The 20,407-nt window shown below is 42.9% G+C and overlaps 1 protein-coding gene across 1 annotated transcript in view; it reads left to right on the top strand.

Annotated features, from left to right (window-relative positions):
- The first annotated feature begins 11,186 nt into the window (after nucleotides 1-11,186).
- The window catches only part of SLC2A11 (solute carrier family 2 member 11), an 89,345-nt gene continuing 80,124 nt past the window's right edge, over nucleotides 11,187-20,407 (top strand). Inside the window, exon 1 of the mRNA XM_068242645.1 lies at nucleotides 11,187-11,273. The gene's annotated coding sequence lies outside the window, so the exon portion shown is untranslated. The remainder of the gene's footprint in view (nucleotides 11,274-20,407) is intronic.

The raw sequence follows: 20,407 nt of genomic DNA, 5'->3' as shown, positions 1-20,407 counted from the left end.
AAGTTGTGATCTGTTGTTTTGTAAAGCAAATGCTGGGGTAACACCATCTTTCTACCTGTGAGCATCTCAAATGGAGAAAGTTTGGTTGCTGCGCTTGGAGTAGCTCTAATAGCCATGAGAACTAGTGGCAGTTTGACATCCCAGTCTTTACCTGATTCGCTAACAAATTTTTTCAGGATATTTACAATAGATTGATTGTAACGCTCCACTCCACCACTAGAGGCTGGTCGGTAAGCTATGTGTAGCTTCCGTTTTACCCCTAGGATTTCCCACATTTTGGTCATTACTTCACTGGTGAAGTGACTTCCGCGATCGGATTCGATGCGCTGTGGAAGACCAAATCGGGAAAATATGTGGTTAATGAGCAGTGATGCGCACACACTGGAACTGCATGTTTTACTCGGTAGACATTCTACCCATTTAGTGAACAGGCATGTTACGGTTAACATATACCGGTTTCCTTTTGAGGACGTTGTTACTGGACCAATAAAATCGATCTGGATGTCTGACCATGGCATAGCTATGCCTCTTTTCATCAGCGGTGCCCTGTGAGTGGGACCTTGTGGCTGGAATTGAGGGCATACCAAACATCCTTGGCAATATGTCCTGACATCCTGTAACATGTGTGGCCAGTAAGCGTAGTCTCTTAATAACTCATACGTTATTTTCTCTCCTCGATGACCAGCTGTCGGGGCATCGTGAGCATGTTGTAACATTAAACCCCGATATGCTGCGGGTACTACCCACTGCGTAATACCATTTTTCGAGGTTCGTATCAGCAATCCATCCTGTAATGAAAATTGTGACACACCTTTCATCAGAATACGTAATTCTTCGTTGTCACTGCAGTCTTCCACGGTGATGGGATAATCATGTGGACTTCCAATATGTTTATAAAACAAACCAATAACGGGATCCCCCTTTTGGCTCGCAATGAGATCCTCATTAGGAGAATCTTGACTCCACATTGCTACACTGGGTTGAGACTCCTTTTGGGCCTGCCCCCTAGTGGTGACATTTACTTCGATAGTTCCCATGAGGTCATTGATATCGAAGATTTCACCATCAATGGCTGCTTTCTTAGCGAGGGAATCTGCTAGATCGTTCCCATCTTTATCAGCGCCAGGGTGTTTCGAATGACCCCTTACCTTTTTCCAATAAATGGTAAGGTCGTGGGTATTAACCAGTTCATCAATTTTACAAAACAATTTACCATGTTTGACTGGCTTTTTGTTACTCCTTGTCATGCTAGTCCTTTTCCAACTGGGAAAATATTCCACAAAACTGTTCCGAACATACTCAGAATCTGTTATCAAAACAAATTCCTTAAGGTCATGTTCGATAGCCATTTGTATAGCTTTATACACGGCAGCGAGTTCTGCGACCTGGCTACTTTTGGGACCAATTTTGTATCCCACAGATATCTCTGGAAATATGTTATTCCATACGATACCGATACCTGCAACCAGCATCTTTTCATCTCCTTCTGTGTGAAAAGAACAGCCGTCAACATATGCACATGGTAGTGATTTGCAATATTCCTCTTCATAGGATTTATATGGAGATAAAGATTGCTCTTCCAGAAAATCGTTTTCTGGTGGCCCATCTTTATGTTCCACATGAGTACAGTCATGGAGTTCAGCTAATCCTTGAGCGACTGGATTTTTAGTATCCTGTTTATATTTGATTTCCAGTGGCCATCCCATTAGGGACATTGTCCATGCCGTTATCCTACTGTTTGACAGGTTACCTTCTTTTATTTGGTTACTTTGCAAATATTGTAGTGATTGGTGTGCAGTTTCTACAATGATCTTTTCCCCTTGAATAAAACTTCTGAAATATTGCAAAGCCCACACAGTTGCTAATAATGCCTTCTCACAATTATTAAATTTGATTTCAACTGGTGATAGTGATTTACTGGCATAAGCAATTATTTTATTCAGTCTTTCTTGCTTTTGGAAAAGAACTGCACTTACACTCTTGTCGGTAAAACCTGTTTCAACATAGAAGGGTTTACCCCCTTCTGGATAAGCAAGGCATGGGGCCTGTATGAGTTTTGTTTTAAGCTCAGATACAGCTTGTTCATGGCACTCATTCCATTCCCATTGTACTCCTTTCTTTAGCAGCTGCAATAGCGGCTTTGTAATCTCAGCATAGTTATCTATGAACTTGCGAGAATAATTCATCATCCCCAGGAATGATCTCAGTTCCTTGAGATTTGTAGGGGACCTCGTATTTTTGATTGCTTCCACTTTCTTTTTCTGTGGATTAATTCCTTCTGCAGTAATTTCATGTCCTAGGAAATTTACCTTAGATCGGCACCATTGAGCTTTCTGTAAGGAAAGTTTAACACCTGCTTCTCTTAGTTGATTCAATACATATCTCAACTCTGAAATATGTTCCTCAAAGATTGTACTTTTGATAAGGATATCATCGACATAAGTTAGGGTACCTCGTTCAGCTGCATCAGGCATTGCTTTGTGCATGAACACAGCAAATTCGTGGCCTGCGTTGATGTATCCGAAAGGCGTACGGGTCCACGCAAATTGTCTATTACCGAATGTGAAGGCTAGTTTGTATTGATCCCTTTCATCCACTTTAATTGTCCAGTATCCTTGTGCGCAGTCAAGGGCTGTGAATATTTTAGACCCTTGGATTTGCGCCAAGCATTGGTCAATGTATGGTACAGGCCAACCCGACATGTAGACACGTTTGTTTAACTGTCTCAAGTCTGAGCATAGACGGAACTGACCATTCGGTTTGAGAACTCCGAGTACTGGATGATTGAAGGAACTGTGTACTGGGCGGATAATACCTTTCTTTTCCAGGTTCTTAACAATTTCCGATAATGACTCGTAGGCTGCTAGCGGAAGTCGGTATTGTTTGATAAACACAGGGGGTGCATCTGGATCAGTCAGGATTCTCGTAACATGCAGGTTAGTCTCCCCACAGTCATAAGAGTCCTTGGCAAACATCTCCTGGAAATCCCAGAATAGTTGCCTTAGCTGCTGTCGTTCTGATTCATTAGAACATCCATCAGCTATAGAGAGTTGTTCTTCTACCCGTTCCTGAAATTCTGGGAAAATCTCAGGTTGACCTACCTCATAAGCTTCTTCAAGCCTATTAGTTAAGTCATTTGGGGTGTAACATGCTTGATCCTTACCCTGCTGGAGTGATTGATACTCACTTTCATTGATTTCATGGTTAAAAATCAATGATGTTTCCTCGACATGACATGTACCTTCCTCAGAACTGAAAGGATAAATAGAGTGTATGCTGAACAATCCTTCAGGTGATGAGAAATATTGTTGGTCCACTATTTGTTCTTCTGTCAAATATTCATCAGGTATTAATCCAATGACTTCATTTTGGAATCCAAAAGTATAATATTCTGAGTCAATGGCTAAGCCAATCATTGTATCCTCCTGTAACGTGATACTATGAGGGCTCATGTTTTGCATGACCATGTATAATGGTTCCTGATGAATATTTATTAGGGGAATTGGTTTTACCTTCAACCCCAATTGTTGCATCCGATTGGATAAACAAATCAATGCATCTGCATTTCTCATCTTTTGCCCCTTCTTTACTTGAATGGGTAAAAGAAATGATTTGCAACCTTCAGGGATTTTTACTTTTTCAGCGACAGTGATATCCACTGCATATGGTATTCGCTGTCCCCATCTCAAGGCTTGTTCTCTATCCTGGAATTCCTCTGGGTTTCCGGATAATTTGGACCACAGAACATTATTAACCAGATCAACCTGTATGGCAAATCGGTGAATAATGTCGTTTCCTAAGTACATTTGGTACTGTGGTTCCTTTAACACACTGAAGACATGTTTTGTAGATTTGTTTCCTAGAGACACAGATAAAATGCATTTTGCAATCACATTATGACTCTGGTTATCGTTATCCAGATCGTGTATCCATTCCTGTGTGGAAATACATTTGATCACCTGAGGGTCTGTTACCTGCTTCAGCAGTCCTAGGCTTATGTAGCTGGCCTCGGATTTGAGATCCAACTTGGCATATTTTACCCGAGCAATATTATTTACCTGCACGGGAACCAGCACATTATCATTGATTTTCTCGATTTCAACCAATGCCTGTGTATGCTTGGTTATGCCTGCCACTTCCTGGTTTCCCCCTTTAAAGGAAATAGTTAACACATCCTCTTCAAGGACTATCTTTTCAATCTTATCCTTTCGGATATTTATGATGTGAAAAGCAGTGTTAGCATTTTCCTCGGGTTTACCGTTTTTCAGGATCGTGACTTCTGGTATCTGACTGTTCCGGAAATGGATTTCAACAGAGTTAGGCCTTTCCTCAATCATATGGCAGCTGCGTTGCGACTGTGCATTGCTGGAGCGCTCAAAATCAATTGGAGTATTGACTTGAGCCCATATTGCTTCATTAATGAAGTCAATTATGGAATTTAGTCGCTTGAGCAGATCAATTCCAATGATCAATCTATCATATGGAAGATCAACAATCAAAGTTGGATGTTTAATGACCTTTTTACCGATCTTATATGTCAGCCAGGATGTGCCTTTTACTTGTAAACTATTACCACCAACGCTTATCAGCGTACCGTCAAAGGCTTTTAATCTTGGCTTCCTTTTTGATGAATCCAAGATCTGCTGGTAATAGTTAAAAGACAGAATAGTAACCTGGGAACCGGTATCCAGTAAACCTGGGATCGGTCCGATACATCCATCTTGTAGATGGGTATCGATAAAATACCGGCCATCTACCTGTTCAAGATTGCAAAGAAAATTGGAATGTTTTTCCATTTGTTGCTTCAGAGAATGATCTCTCTGCAGCGTCAGGGTATTAGGAACTTGTTCCTCCTGATTCCGCCTGCAAGGCATTTGGGTTCCCATGGATTCTACCAATGGGACAATCTGAACAGAGGGTACTTCATGCTCTGGCTCAAATGACACAATATCACATATTTGTGTTGAAATATCGAGAACATTAGACTTCCCTTCCTCGACCTGGGATAGGTCGGTACATTGCAAGTCATTTTCATTAACGGTATTTAGTACTGCCATATCCGTTTCTGTACAGTGATTTATCTCGGTTTCCTTTAATTGGCAGAGCTGGGCCCTGCCTCCCCAGCTAAAAAATCCTCATGCTGTCTTCCTGCAGATCCCTGAGCCAACTTACCCATCATGTCACTCAATTTGTTCACTTGATCAACAAGCTGATCAAACCTATTAGGTCGGCGAGGGTTCTGGTTCCTGGGATCATATCTGTTCCCTGCGGGTGATCCACTCCTAGGTGAGTTAGGTGGTGATCTACCCCTAGGTGGATTAGGTGGGTGCTGTCTCCTTTCCCACTGCTGCCTGGGTCGGTTATCCCATTGTCTATATCTTTGGGGACGTCTGTACCCCTGGGGTTCTCTATATCCCTGGTAACCTCTGTACCCCTGGCCACCCCGGTCTCCTTGGTAACCCTGGTATCCTTGATACCTGCGATTAAACCGAGGACGGTAGTCCTGGTTTCCAGAGCCTGAGCTCTCCCTATCTGACCCTTTAGGATTTTGTGGTCTGTTTTGATTAGGGTTTTGTTGCTGTCTTTGGCCCTGCTGGATAGGTACTTTTGCAGGAGGTATTTTCTTTTGTTGGGATTCAAGGTTTAGGTCCGCTTTCACTTTGGTTTCTTCTACTCTGTGCTCTGGGTACTTTCGGTTGTTCCTCCTACTTACATCATCAAAAGAAAAAAGTTGAGGCACTGTAACTTGCAAAGGTACATTTACTCACAGTATACAGACAGCGGAAATGCGGTGGGGGTGACGAGGCCTGACAGCTGTTTCGCTTAAAATAAGCTTCCTCAGAGGCCAAAGGTATGTATGTGCCTCTGAGGAAGCTTATTTTAAGCGAAACAGCTGTCAGGCCTCGTCACCCCCACCGCATTTCCGCTGTCTGTATACTGTGAGTAAATGTACCTTTGCAAGTTACAGTGCCTCAACTTTTTTCTTTTGATGATACAAGTAGTCTACATGATGCGCACGTAACTTTAGGCGACACTCCAGTAGTAGCCACCCTCCTCTGATTCTCATCTAGTGCCACCCGCTTTTTCTCCTTCACTCATACGATTCCTCCTACTTACGTTGGAACTCCCACTGATGTTGAACAGCAGTGTCGCTGAGGTAACCATTTTCTCTAGGGAGTTTCCGAAGTCTAACTCATTGGCCATGCTTAACTTTATTTGGGTAGGCAATGCATCATAATATGCCTGTTTAAAATCAAGAGACTCCCAGTTAGGATTCCGATATGCCAAACTGTAAGAGTTTTTTAGCACAGAAAGGAATTCTCGGGGGCTCTGATCGGGTCGACAAGTAAGTCGATACACATCTCGTTTTGCTTCTGAGATAGTGCGATACGGCCCAAACTCCAGCTTCACTTCGTGTGAAACTGCTTGCCATCTAATGATACCTCGCTCCTTAAATGAGGTGAAATAGTGGCGGTATCTGTCATCAAAAACCCATGGGAGAAATCTGATTTTGTCTGCTTCAGACAGATTTAAAGAGTCCATAGTGGATTCATACAACTCCATGTGGGATGCTATTTGCGCTGAACCCTTTTTAGTGAACTTTGGCACAGCGGTGTTTAAGAATTTTATGATGCTGGCCGAGCTCTGTTTTTCTTGGGGGTACTGATTATTTCCCCTATTTGACTCCCCCCTATACGTACCTTTCCCCCTTCTTGGGATAGGGCTGGATTCTCGCTTTCTCTCATCAGCCTCCAATTCATCTGAATCAATATCAGCAAGGGAGTCGTGACCTTTATGGGAATCATCATACCTAGGGGTCCTCATTTGCATATCTCTCTCTGGAGAGGAATCCAAATGTTGATCTTTAGGGACCCTTGTACTGTCATCGATTATGGTATTCATAGTCTTACATACCGTCTCCATACGATCCAACATGCCTTGCCATTTTAGGTCATATGGAGTGAGTATTGGCGGGCAAGGGCTGGATGATCTATCGAGTCTACCTGCCTGTTGGATTTTGAAGTACTGCTGTTGTAGTTCTTCAAAATCCTGTTTAAGTCTGCGATGCGCTTCACGATTCCGTTCGGCGTCTCTTTCCAGACTTTTGATCGCTACCTCCCTGTCTGAAATATCAATCATTAATTGGTCTCTATCAGCCCTTATAATTTGAAGATCTGATTCCACATCCCGTAACTGGGAGTTCAATGATTGGACGTCTCCCTCTGTTCCTTGCAATTGGGATCTCAACTGTACAATCTCTTTTTTTCTAGACTGTGCAAGGATATCTACCTCTAATAACCCATATAGAACAGAGGGTAGGGCGCCTAACAACCTCTTCTTCAGTTCGGAATCCGAGGTTATTGTGGTCATACATGAAAGATAATGATCCACCAGACCCTTAGATTGAAATATATGATCAGCTTCCTGTTTTATACTTTTCCTCATTCCGCTTATCCATTCATCTACTTCCTCATTATATTTCAGTTGTATAAATATAAATTCCACAATTTTTCGGAACGTCTGTTCCAAATGCAGTTCTGAATCACTACCTGTAGCACTCATGATTCAATAGCCAATGCAATAAAACCAGCTCAATAAAACGTTTTTACACTGTTTAAACCAGTAATGGAAAGTAAACGGATCTCACTAGGGCCTCCAATCTTATGTCGGGCGTTTTGTCAATGTTTGTATAACTTGTTTAAAAATAAATATAAAATCAAAAATGTAAATGTAACGCTCCTGGGAAAATAGGAGGAGCTAAAATACAAACATACGCCTAACTGTGTGAGCTTGTTTTCCGAGGTTTTACAGTACTGGTTTAAACATGCAAATAAACGCAGACCAATTTATAAAAATATCAATTTAATATCGAATAAATATTACAATATCAAAACAATATAATATTGCACTTTTGATATAAAACAAAACTCATAGGGTCATTCTTATAATAAGCAATGAGCTGGATAATAATTTCAGTAAAACATCAAAATGTTATTATACTTATTCACCAATACAAAAGGCTTAAACCAATTAGCAGTCAACTCAAATACAGTGCAGAGTTATGACTCATCAAATATGGCCGTCGGCCCTGTTACTCAATTTACCACAGGGTCTCTGGAGACAACATGGATGAATTGAACGACAACAAAATGGCTGTTATCAAAATCAAAATGGCTGCTATCAAAAACAAAATGGTGGCTATCAAAAACAAAATGGTGGCTATCAAAAATCAAAATGGTGGCTATCAAAATCAAAAATGCGCTATCCAAAATAAACTGGCTGATGTCAGCTATACCATTCAATATAACAAATTTAGGATGACTCAGTGGATCTGACGACTGGGCGTTGCCCCACAATCGCTATGCAATCAACTATAAATGACAGGAATTTTCCCTCTGTCTACACTTTAACCTCCGCTGGCCTGTGTTACTACACAGAGCAGGCGGGTAAAATACATATAATTTTGGAATAAAATATCTATTGAGTCGTCCTAAACTTGGTTAGGTGTGGCTTGCACATGCTGCGGCAAAGTATCAAAATATCTAGAGGAGGTAGCTTGAAAGGTCTAGCTTTTATCCAAAAAGAAAAATAAGTTATGGATTTCACAGTCAGCGATTCTTGAACGATTGATTGTGTCAATCTAAAGAAAAATATACCCACTGAATGGGTTTTATCAAATATGCGGAATGAGTAATTCCTGTGCACTGGAAGAACGCACTCCCTTTGGCTATAAATGACTATAAACTTAAGAAAGACAATGGTCAATAAATCAAACGTTCAGATATTTGTGCTGTGATAAGCCATATGCTTAAAAAGAAAAATCAGAACTGGTTTCAAATATAGTCACCAAGATGGCCTCTGGGCGTGTTCCTTTTAGGCGTGGTTGCGTTCAGATGGCATGAATCCTCTATGTCCTGGTCTGCTCAGATCTCCTGATGGTCTGATCCTGATCCTCATTGAATGACCCCTCTCATCTTATTCCCCTCACTACCTATGGTCCTGCCCAGGAGATTAAATCTTCTAGCCTATCACTGGGCAGTGGGAGTGACCAATGGGAGCTTTCTGTGACTAATCTTTAACCCAAGTGTAATACTGGCTTTCACCCTTTGTAGGTGCTGTTGGCTAACTAATCACAGACTTACTGGGATATTTGGCAAACTAAAAACAAAAATCATGTTTTATTATAACCCAACAGTGAATAAATCAATGTTATAATTCCTCTATGGATAGCTGACCTTGCTGGAATCACTGGTTATTATTTATTATACAGTGACCTTTTCTATCATATCCAAGATGGATTTGATTTTATCCAAAATCATAGTGGCATATTGAAAACCACCATGGACCTCTCCTTTATAACATATTGTGCTTGTTAGCAGAGTTTTATACCATTAACATTATTGTTTAATATACAACACTGGTAACCATATAACATTTCTATACCATTCTGGATATATTCATTCAGGGAATCTTTATATTAACACGTATACATTTTCAATAACATTTTCATATTGTTACTGGTTTGCCCAGCTATAAGAAAAATAAAGGTATTTCCTAAGCCTTGTGTTTGTGTCTGGACTTTGGAAACACAAATATTGCATAGAAACCTTGCATGGGTTTTGGTTTCACATTCAATGTAGCCAGGTTTGAGCCATTGTATACAGATATCAGTCCATTTTTAAACACACTATTGTCACTCAGACTCCTCTTGTTTGCTATCTTGTCAAGTGTTTTGACCTAAAACAAAGAATGGTCTGATATCATTGTTCCCAGTAAGGTGAATGGGATTACCCATTGCAAATAGCACATCAGCTGACTGCCTGTTGTTCAACATCTGACCTTCCTTTAGAGACACATACAAGTCAGCCTTGCATGGCAATATTACATCGCCATATTAAAATATGCTCTGCCTTTCTCAATGATCAATGTATATGTTAACCTATAATCACCCTACATTAAGAAGTCTTTGTCTTCTGTAACCTAAGGAAAGGAAATTATTAGGTCTATGTGTATCTGATCATACACAGTTCAGTTTATTGGAAAAATGATATCCCGCCATATGGAAATCTCGACAGGGCATGTTTGCATGCCCGGCTAAAAAACGGTGGAATTCCCCGAGTTCTGATTCTGCCAGTGGCCCCAATTTAATATCAAAATACTCACAAGATCCGGACCAGCAGAAGGATATAACTCCCACAGCTCTCCGATGTATGGTACTTCTAAAACATGCATAAAGATCATAACTCTATGTTTCCCTATCCTGGCTGAATGGTTCCGCTAAGTCTGCCCCCTGCTGGGATTAGCTTCCTTGGCTCTGAAAAGACTCCTGGTTTGTTAATTAACATCTGAGTGTTCTGGCTTCATTAGCAAGTCACAGGGCACAGGCTTCATGAAAATAACTCTGCTAACTACTCCCCTGAAGACAGCAGAGACTCCCCAGGCTGGACTGCCTGGTGTCCACAGACATGAGATTCTGATTGGGGCAGCGCAACGACAACCGAGGCAGGAAGTCGATTGCGGCTGCGTTTTCTGCGCACTGACGGCTCGTCCGTCACACTTACAATCTGAAATATAACGTAACATTGCTTGGTTTAGCAGATATCAGCAAATTATTTACTGATTGGGAATGGTGGAAACTGGAAAGATTAGTACTGTTGGAAAATCCCATTTACAGCTTCAGGCAGCCAACATGTCTGGGAGATCAGTCACCTCATCAAAGGTTCAGTTACACTGAGAATATAATATGATGGACCCTTCTACAAGGTATGGAAACCTGATCTTTTAATTGCCAAAAGGTGCAGCTGGTGAGAGAAAAAAACATCTATAAAGTAGAAATCCCTTTTAATATTTTTAGAGGTGTTTTGCCTTTGGGACTGCTGATGTCACCTCCAGCCATTTTGCCATCCTAAACTTTTTTGTATGCAATAGAGCGTAGCCAGTAAAACAATGATCTCACTTTGTGGCATGTCACTAGCAAGCTGGAAAAATACAGTTGATATATTTGTCAAATGAATTCTCTAGCAGTGCTAGCTTAAGAGTGTTTGTTTGGCACAGAGGAGCTTGTGGAGATTAACAGTGTTTTGTTACATGCAAATCTGTATTACCCAGTGAAGCGCACAGTAATCCTGTTTCCTCCTGCACAAGATTCCTTCTGGCGGTAACATTAGACTGAATTTCCCTGTCGAAGTTTCTAAACGGAAGCACGCAGCGCCACGCCATCTGTCCTCTGCCACGCCGGGTACACCAGTACACATGCTGGAGGGCACAACAAGGTACTATATATAGGGCAGAAGTCCTATTTATAAGCATTTAATATTTGATGTTTAATGACTACTGTATGTATGGGTGGGGGGATATTTCCAAGGTCCTCATAACATTATCTAGGGCATGGTTATTCAACTCCAAATTTTGAGAGCTGTTAGCCTCACACTTATTTAGTACAGCACTAATTAAAGGAGCACTCCAGGAACATTAACCCATTCGCGTTCCGTCGTTTTCACTTGAGCAATGTTCACCTCCCATTGATTAGCCTATAACTTTATCACAATAAACTGATCTATATCTTGTTTTTTTCTGCCACCAATTAAGGCTTTCTTTGGGGGGTACATTTTGCTAAGAGCCACTTTACTGTAAATGCATTTTAACAGGAAGAATAAGAAAAAAACTGAAAAAATGCATTATTTCTCAGTTTTCAGCCATTATAGTTTTAAAATAATACATGCCTCCATAATTAAAACTCACGTATTGTATTTGCCCATATGTCCCGGTTATTACACCATTAAAATTATGTCCCTATCACAATGTATGGCGACAATATTTTATTTGGAAATAAAGGTGCATTTTTTCCGTTTTGCATCTTTCACTATTTACAAGTTTAAAATAAAAAAAAATATAGAAATATTTCATCTTTACATTGATATTTAAAAGTTTAGACCCTTAGGTAAATATTTACATGTTTTTTTTTTATTGTAATGTTTTTGTGTTTTTTATATTAAACATTTTATTTGGGTATTTTTGGGAGGGTGGGATGTAAACAATAGTTTTATAATGTAAATGTGTCTTGAGTTTTATTTTTTTTACTTTTAGTTGTAGTTTTACTTTTTGGCCACAAGTTGGCGGCCATGAGTTTGTTTACATGACGTCACTCTAAGCGTAACATACGCTTAGAGAGACGCATGGGGGAGGCAACAGCCAGAAAAAGCTAAGCTTCCGAGAGAAGCTGTCGCTTTTTCAGCGGGGGAGAGGAATCAGTGATCGGGCACCATAGCCCGATTCACTGATTGCCTGGCTAACGAACCGCGGGCCAGGAGCGCGCGTGCACGCGCGCGATCGGCCGCTGGAGCGCGCATGGTTCCTGGATGTAGTTTCTACATCCAGGAACTAAAATAGGTTAAGTAAAATGATCCACCTACTGCACTTAACGTTTGAATACTGCTTCCACTTACTTCTAATATACTTTGAACGTTTGCTGAAAACTGCATTTCTGCCATTGAACTCTCTGTTTCATCCTGGAGCAAGATAACTGGTTGTTTTTTACACATTCTATTGTGTTAAGCTGTTTCTCTCAGTCATTCTTTTGAGTTTGAAGATAACCCTTGTGTCCATGGAGCTGTAATTCAAATATTCTGTTTCCCACATTTTCTCCAGAGTTATTTAAAGAAGGGCTTATTGAACTTCATTCCAATCAGTAGCAGATACCCCCTTTCCCACAAAAAATCTTTAACTTTTCTTGAATAAATCATCAGGGGTTTCTGTGCAGCTGATATTGTGGTGAAACCCCTCCCACAGTGTGATGCCATGACCATGGCCCTGACAGTTTGCTGTCTGTGAACCTCGTTGCACTGTGGGAAATAACGTCTGTTTTCAACTGCCAAGCAAACCATATCTATCTCTGACTGTGCATAGATTTCTGGCAGAACTAACGATGTCACCACCAGTGATACATTTCGGGAATGTAAATCAGGGAGAGGAAAGATTTTACAATGGGAAAACACTGACTGAATAATCTATAAATTAATATTGTAAAAAATAAGCAATTTCATTCATTGTTATTTTCACTACATTTCCTCTTTAAGTAGGCGAGCCAGGCAGCTGGCTAGAAAAAGGATTTAAAACGTCTGCTGCTGATTTTGAAAGATAACACATTTTTTAAAGTTAAAAATGACAATCATTATTGATAATCAATGCCTAATCCAATAACACTTTGTGGAGGAAGTCTCTCTGCAAGTGGCTAGGTTTAATGACCGCTTTCCTACTGCTTAGTGACTTGCTTTACCACTAAGACCTCTTTCAGATGCGCAAATGACACTCGGTGGACCTGCCAGGTGATAGCAGACGATCGGCAGAGGCAGTGGGGTGGAGTTTATCCCCTGCATGCAAATCCAAGCATGGCGGCAGCTACACTTAGATGTGTCATCAGGCAGTTTTCTGCCGCTGTGTTGACCAATAAACTGATGTGATCCTTGGCCAGCTGATCAGATGATGCACTATGTGGCAAGCGTGTGATCCTTCTGCACATACACTGGGGATGATTCACTATTGATTGATTGATTATTTCTGAGGACAGGTGTCTTTTATACAAGTCCTATAACTGTGTAACATATTGGGATCATAAGCTCTCCCAGGCCCATTCACACTTGGGCGATTAACGGCCTTTTACCGATAATCGCCAAATCGCTGGCGACTGCTAGCGCTTTTTGAAGCGTTGGTGCAATTAAAAGTATATGGCAGTGATTTCACTGCTGTGATTCATGGTAAACACAAATGCTTGCATCACTTTTTGCGTTTTTCTAAGCAAAACAAACACAAATCGCGATCACTCACAAATGGCAAAAAAGTACAGTGCAAAATACGCATTTTGCGATCTGAAAAGTGAGTGGGTCCTTAGGGCTGAGACACACTATGAGCACGGTAAAATCGCTGAATGCGTTTTCACGATTTCACCGCAATTTTAAGGCAAGAGAATTGGAGCGGTTTTTTGAAAAGCGCTCAGAAAGCTCTGATGGCCAGAAAAGCGCTTAGAAAGCACTCATAGGGCTCGATTAACAAAAGGGTGGTAACTCAGTTAGCACGCCCAAAGCTTTTATTGATCGCGCGCAAAGTTTAGCGCTGCACGGTGTGCATGAAACGTCATACCAGGTGCGCCTAAAACGTCGCACCGGGTGCGCCCGAAACGTCCTGGTGCGACATTTTAACCGCACCCGGCGCGACGTTTCACGCGCATCATGAAACTTTGCACACACTAACTTGGCACACAAAACTTTGCTCGTCCTAAAGGGCTTTAGACGTGCTAAGGGGCTTTTAGGCATGTCAACTAAGTTAGCACCCTTTTGTGAATCAAGGCCATAGTGTGTCTCAGCCCTCAAAGAGGGTGGGACTAATTTCTGCTTGTTACCTGCATACAGTAAATACACCTGGGAGCCTGAAATCTTGCTAGTTAATAGGGGATCAAATACTTATTTTACCAATTACAATGCACAACAAGCTTTGATTTTGTGACACTGGGTCTTTGAGGGTTCTTTTGTTGTTATTCTGTCTCTCACAGCTACAATAAACATACCATTACAATTGTAGACTGACTGGTCATTTCTTGGTCAAAGGGCAAATGAGCAAAATCTGGGGATACAATTCTTCTTTCTCTCACAGTACATATATCATTTAGGTGTCATAAGTAAGGATAAAGTTATTGATGATTAAATAGGAAAATAGTTAAAATGTCAAAACTGCTCTGGTCCATCAGAGGGAAACATGGTCTAGATGTGAAGTGGTTACAGACCATTTTATTAAACTATCCCCAAACTCCCCACAAAACAATTTAAACGACTTTGATCAAAATATGGATATCCACATCTGATTTGATGTGTAATGACTGTACTAGACCACTAGATGCTGCTGATGGTCTAAAAAACAAAAACATTTCAGAAAGCTACGCTCTCTAGTCTACACATACAGTATATGATTAAGCACAAACTTTCTGTTGGATCATAAACAGCATAGATCAAGGTTATTTAATATGTACAAACATCATGCAACATTTTCATTTTGTAATTCAGGCCCCTTTTACACTTACCGTGTTACGTCACCTTTTTATACCGCATCTCGCCACGAAGGCCATTAAAGTCAATGGAATATGTTACAGTTCCTGCAATGCGATTAACCGGTAGTTGTCCGGTGGACGCAGAGGCTGCAGTGCATTGCCACCCACCGGCATTGGAAGCAATGCAAGTCAATTGCAACATGAACGTTTTGAAATTTTCGCGTAGTAGTAGTACAATGTGCAAATGCCGATTTTCAAGCAGCGTATTTCCTGTCCGTCAGTGTACACATGCATGGGCGTCCGCTGAAAATTTTCCAGGGAGGGGGGAAGTCGCCCTGAAAAATGGGCATGGTTTGTGCATTGCAAATCATGATATATCTCACACAGAATTGATGTACAAACCCAAGCAATTATTTCTGAGTTTTCAATCATTTTTATCATAATTGAGGAAAAATGTAACATAGGTGTGTGATATATTGGGCAGATTTTTGAAATGTTACAATCAATCAGAAAAACTGATTGCAATTCTTGAATTAAATTTTTTTTAATAAATTGATTGGTGTGTGGCCACCCTTAGGGCTCATTTCCATATAGTGCGCTTTTAGCCACGCTTATGGAAACGCCATTGCACTGTCAGATAGACTGTACTCTCTGGTGTTTCCATACATGCACTGCGATTCACCACTGAATAGTTGTGCATGGTTACATGCATTTTGGGGCAATTGCGCCCACTGGGATCACAAGCACCGCCTCTGGGGGCATCACGTGCAGCGCAGAGCCACGCTGATGCACGGCTCCTGCACTGCTTCATGGAAACGAGCCGTAACAGTTCCACCTAAAGTGAGTGTGAATTCTGCCAGTGCTACTGGTCCTGTAGTATGTAAACCCAAAGTCTGTAGTGGTGCAAAATGCATACATTTACTTCATATGAATTATACATATTTTGTGGAAATGTGAGTTATAGAAGGATTATGCAGATGTAATAGACCCAGATCATTGTGTCAGATATAGTACAGGTGGTCCCCTACTCAGGGGCGTAACTAGAAATCACTGGGCCCCCCTGCGAATATTTGGATGGGGCCCCCCCCATAGGTGCCAAATAATCGTAATGGGGCAGCGTTTCACTGTAAATTAATTGTAAAGTGGGCAGCATTTTACCAGACAATCGTAATGTGGGCCAGAAAATCGTAATGTGGGCAGAGTTCACCAGAAAATCGTAATGTGGGCCTTTAGAAAATCATAATGTGGGCAGAGTTCACCAGAAAATCGTAATGTGGGCACCAGTCACCAGAAAATAGTAACGTGAGCAGCAGTCACCAGAAAATTGTAACGTGGGCAGCATTTACCAGACAATCGTAATGTGGGCAGCGTTCACCAGAATATCGTAATGTGGGACAGAAAATCGTAATGTGGGCAGAGTTCACCAGAAAATTGTAACATGGACAGCATTCACCAGACAATCGTAACTTGGGCAGTGTTCAACAGAAAATCGTAATGTGGGCCAGAAAAACGTAATGTGGGCAGCGTTCACCAGAAAATCGTAACGTGGACAGCATTCACCAGACAATCGTAACGTGGGCAGTGTTCACCAGAAAATCGTAATGTGGGCCAGAAAATCGCAATGTGGGCAGCAGTCACCAGAAAATCGCCATGTGGGCAGCAGTCACCAGAAAATTGCAATGTGGGCATCAGTCACCAGAAAATCCTAATGTGGGCAGCAGTCACCAGAATATCGTAATGTGGGCAGCAGTCACCAGAAAATCCTAATGTGGGCAGCAGTCAGTCACCAGAATGTCGTAATGTGGGCAGCAGACACCTGAAAATCCTAATGTGGGCAGCAGTCACCAGAAAATCGCAATGTGGGCAGCAGTCACCAGAAAATCGCAATGTGGGCAGCAGTCACCAGAAAATCGCAATGTGGGCAGCAGTCACCAGAAAATCCTAATGTGGGCAGCATACACCAGAAAATCGTAATGTGGGCAGCAGACACCAGAAAATCGCAATGTGGGCAGCAGACACCTGAAAATCGCAATGTGGGCAGCAGACACCTGAAAATCGCAATGTGGGCAGCAGACACCTGAAAATCGTAATGTGGGCAGCAGACACCTGAAAATCGTAATGAGGGCAGCAGACACCTGAAAATCGTAATGAGGGCAGCAGACACCTGAAAATCGTAATGTGGGCAGCAGACACCTGAAAATCGTAATGTGGGCAGCAGACACCAGAAAATCATGATGTGGGCAGCAGACACCAGAAAATCGCAATGTGGGCAGCAGTGACCAGAAAATCGCAATGTGGGCAGCAGTGACCAGAAAATCGTAATGTGGGCAGCAGACACCAGAAAATCATGATGTGGGCAGCAGACACCAGAAAATCGCAATGTGGGCAGCAGTGACCAGAAAATCGCAATGTGGGCAGCAGTGACCAGAAAATCGTAATGTGGGCAGCAGACACCAGAAAATCGCAATGTGGGCAGCAGTGACCAGAAAATCGTAATGTGGGCAGCAGACAGAAAATCATAATGTGGGCAGCAGACACCTGAAAATCACAATGTGGGCAGCAGTGACCAGAAAATCGCAATGTGGGCAGCAGACACCAGAAAATCGTAATGTGGGCAGCAGACACCTGAAAATCACAATGTGGGCAGCAGACACCTGAAAATCGTAATATGCCCCCCCCCCCCCCCCCCTGGGGCCCGCTCGGAGTTTTGTGGGTGCTGGAGGGGTGGCAGCATGAGGGGAAAGCCTTGCCCACAGTCGGCGGGGAGAGGGGTAGTTCCCCCCTCTCCCTCACCTCGGGGCTCTCCCCTCTGTGCTCCCCTCCAGCTCGTAAGTGTCTGTGGGGCTGTGGTGGGCAGCGAGCGGCGGGCAGATACATACCTGCTTCCGTGCGTTCTATCGGAGACTTCTCCCTCTAGCGGCTGACGTCACTTCAGTGACGTCAGCCGCTAGAGGGAGAAGTCTCCGATGGAACGCACGGAAGCAGGTATGTATCTGCCCGCCGCTCGCTGCCCACCACAGCCCCACAGACACTTACGAGCTGGAGGGGAGCACAGAGGGGAGAGCCCCGAGGTGAGGGAGAGGGGGGAACTACCCCTCTCCCCGCCGACTGTGGGCAAGGCTTTCCCCTCATGCTGCCACCCCTCCAGCACCCACAAAACGGCCCCAAGCGGGCCCCAGGGGGGGGCCGGGCCCCCCCGCGGGCGCAGGGGCTGCAGGGCCTATTCCTACGCCCCTGCCCCTACTTACAGACAGGTTGTGTTCTGAGAGATTGTTTTCAAAGAGTGCCTGAGATGAGAATAAAGAAAGTTGTATACATACCTGATGCTTGCTCCAGCCCCCTTCAAGCTAATTGGTCACTCGCCATCCTCTTCCATTGCCTGGATCGTCCACTAGGTGGCCTGGTAATCCTGTAAGTCAGAGCCAGTCAGTGCAGGAGCAGTCCAGTCGCGCACGCTCCCCTGTCACACTCCGGCGGCCGGGAGCATTCTGCGCCTGCACCGTACTATTGCGCAGGCACAGAACTCTCCTAGTGACGGGAGCACGATCAGGTGCATGCGACCGGGCCCAGGGCCGGGCCGAGGCATAGGCTGGAGAGGCTCCAGCCTCAGGGCGCAGTGTAGGAGGGGGCGCAGAATTCATTCAGCTGTCATTCCTAATTGTGTTTGAAGCAGAAAGAAATAAGAAAAGGGGATACATGGCAGTGACTGCAAGCCAGATAACTAGAGATTAAGGTGTTGGGGAGGTTGTGGGCCCTGTGGCGCCTCTTAGTCTAATAGCAATTAGTGTGTGACAGCTGGGGTGGCAGGGATGGAGGGGCGCACTTTGGTGTCTCAGCCTTGGGTGCTGGAGGACCTTGTCCCGGCTCTGACCGGGCCACACATGTGCAGTACGCCCTGAATTGTAAGATTACCAATTCACCTACCGGAGGATCCAGGCGACAGAGGAGGATGGCGAGGGACCGATCAGCCTGAAGGGGGCCAGAGGAAGCACCAGGTATGTATAAAACTTTATTCCTCATTTCAGGTTTACTTTAAAGGACACCCGAGGCGAAAATAAACTAATGAAATAAACAATTGTATCTATCTTCCTTCTCCTAAAAATGACTTCTTAAGAGATTCCAGTTTTGTTTTATGTTTAAATCTACTTTTTAAGTTTTAACTGTTTTATTGTTTTTGCTCAATGACACATTCATTGTAGTATGCCAGAGCTAAAATCTATGAACTAATGAGTCTTTTTATCTCTTTCCTGCTCTCAGAAGCCATTTTTTTTGCTAGGAAAGTGTTTTATAATTGGAATTTCTTATCAGTGAGGGTCACACTGTAGTCACTTCCGAGTCAGGACTCAGTAAGCCACTTGCATACCTGAAATTTAACTCTTTCAGGCAGAGAAAGAAAAATAAAGGAACACAGCCTAGTTATTTGTGTGCTAGGCACTGTACATACCCATGTCTATCTCATCATGTCACATGTCCTTTAAGATGAATTTGTTTGTAAGTCGAGTCATGTGTTATACACAGTGAAATGAGTGAAATGTGGATAAATGGTTTACGTTTGAGCAGCTATGGATTTGTACATAAAGCATAAACAACGTTTTTTGGTTGTTTTCATTGTGCTTTTAACCACTTCAGGACCACAGGCTTTAACCCCCCCTCCCCCCTTATATTTTTCTCAAAAATGGCCACTGCAGCTTTAAGGCCTCGCTGCAGGGCCATACAACTCAGCACACAAGTGATTTCCCCCTCCCCTTTTCTCCCCACCAACAGAGCTCTCTGTGAGTGGGCGTGGTCATGACAGATCATGGTTGGATCCAAACAATGCCGATAAGATAAAAGTACATGAGACTAGGTCACATTCTGTAGGCACTGTGTTAATGTAGCACACATTTGAAACTTGTATATGACTGGGGCACCAGTTATTAACACTGTTTCTCTTGAGGTTCAGAGAGAAATATGTGGAGAAAAGCCTAGAGAATAATCAGGCTGTAGCTGGTCCAATGACATGGGCCCTAGAGGACATGGGGCCCCTGTGCGGCTGCACGGCCTGCACGGGCCTATGTCCGCCTCTGCTATAATTGTATTTTTTCCTGTCACTAAAGGTAGCCATACATCTAGCCATGATGGGCAGATTCCACCAGGAGACAAACCTCTCTCTCTGTGTGATCTACTCTGATTAGAGAGAGATCTGTCAGTTGCCCATATACCGCATATATCCTGATCAATTTCATGCTGTGTGACACCCCTGGGCGCGGACCAACAAGTAGAAGAAGAGGGGGCGCAGGCAGAAAGACATCACCGCTCGGGAGCTGGTGAGGCGCAGTGCAGCCAAATGGAAGTAGAAAGAAGATTACCAGCGCAATCACCTTCCTTGAC

Source organism: Hyperolius riggenbachi, chromosome 1, assembly GCF_040937935.1.
Source record: "Hyperolius riggenbachi isolate aHypRig1 chromosome 1, aHypRig1.pri, whole genome shotgun sequence".
Lineage (NCBI taxonomy): Eukaryota > Metazoa > Chordata > Amphibia > Anura > Hyperoliidae > Hyperolius > Hyperolius riggenbachi.
Note: the sequence above shows the minus strand (reverse complement) of the source record. Positions and strands in the feature narration are given on the sequence as shown.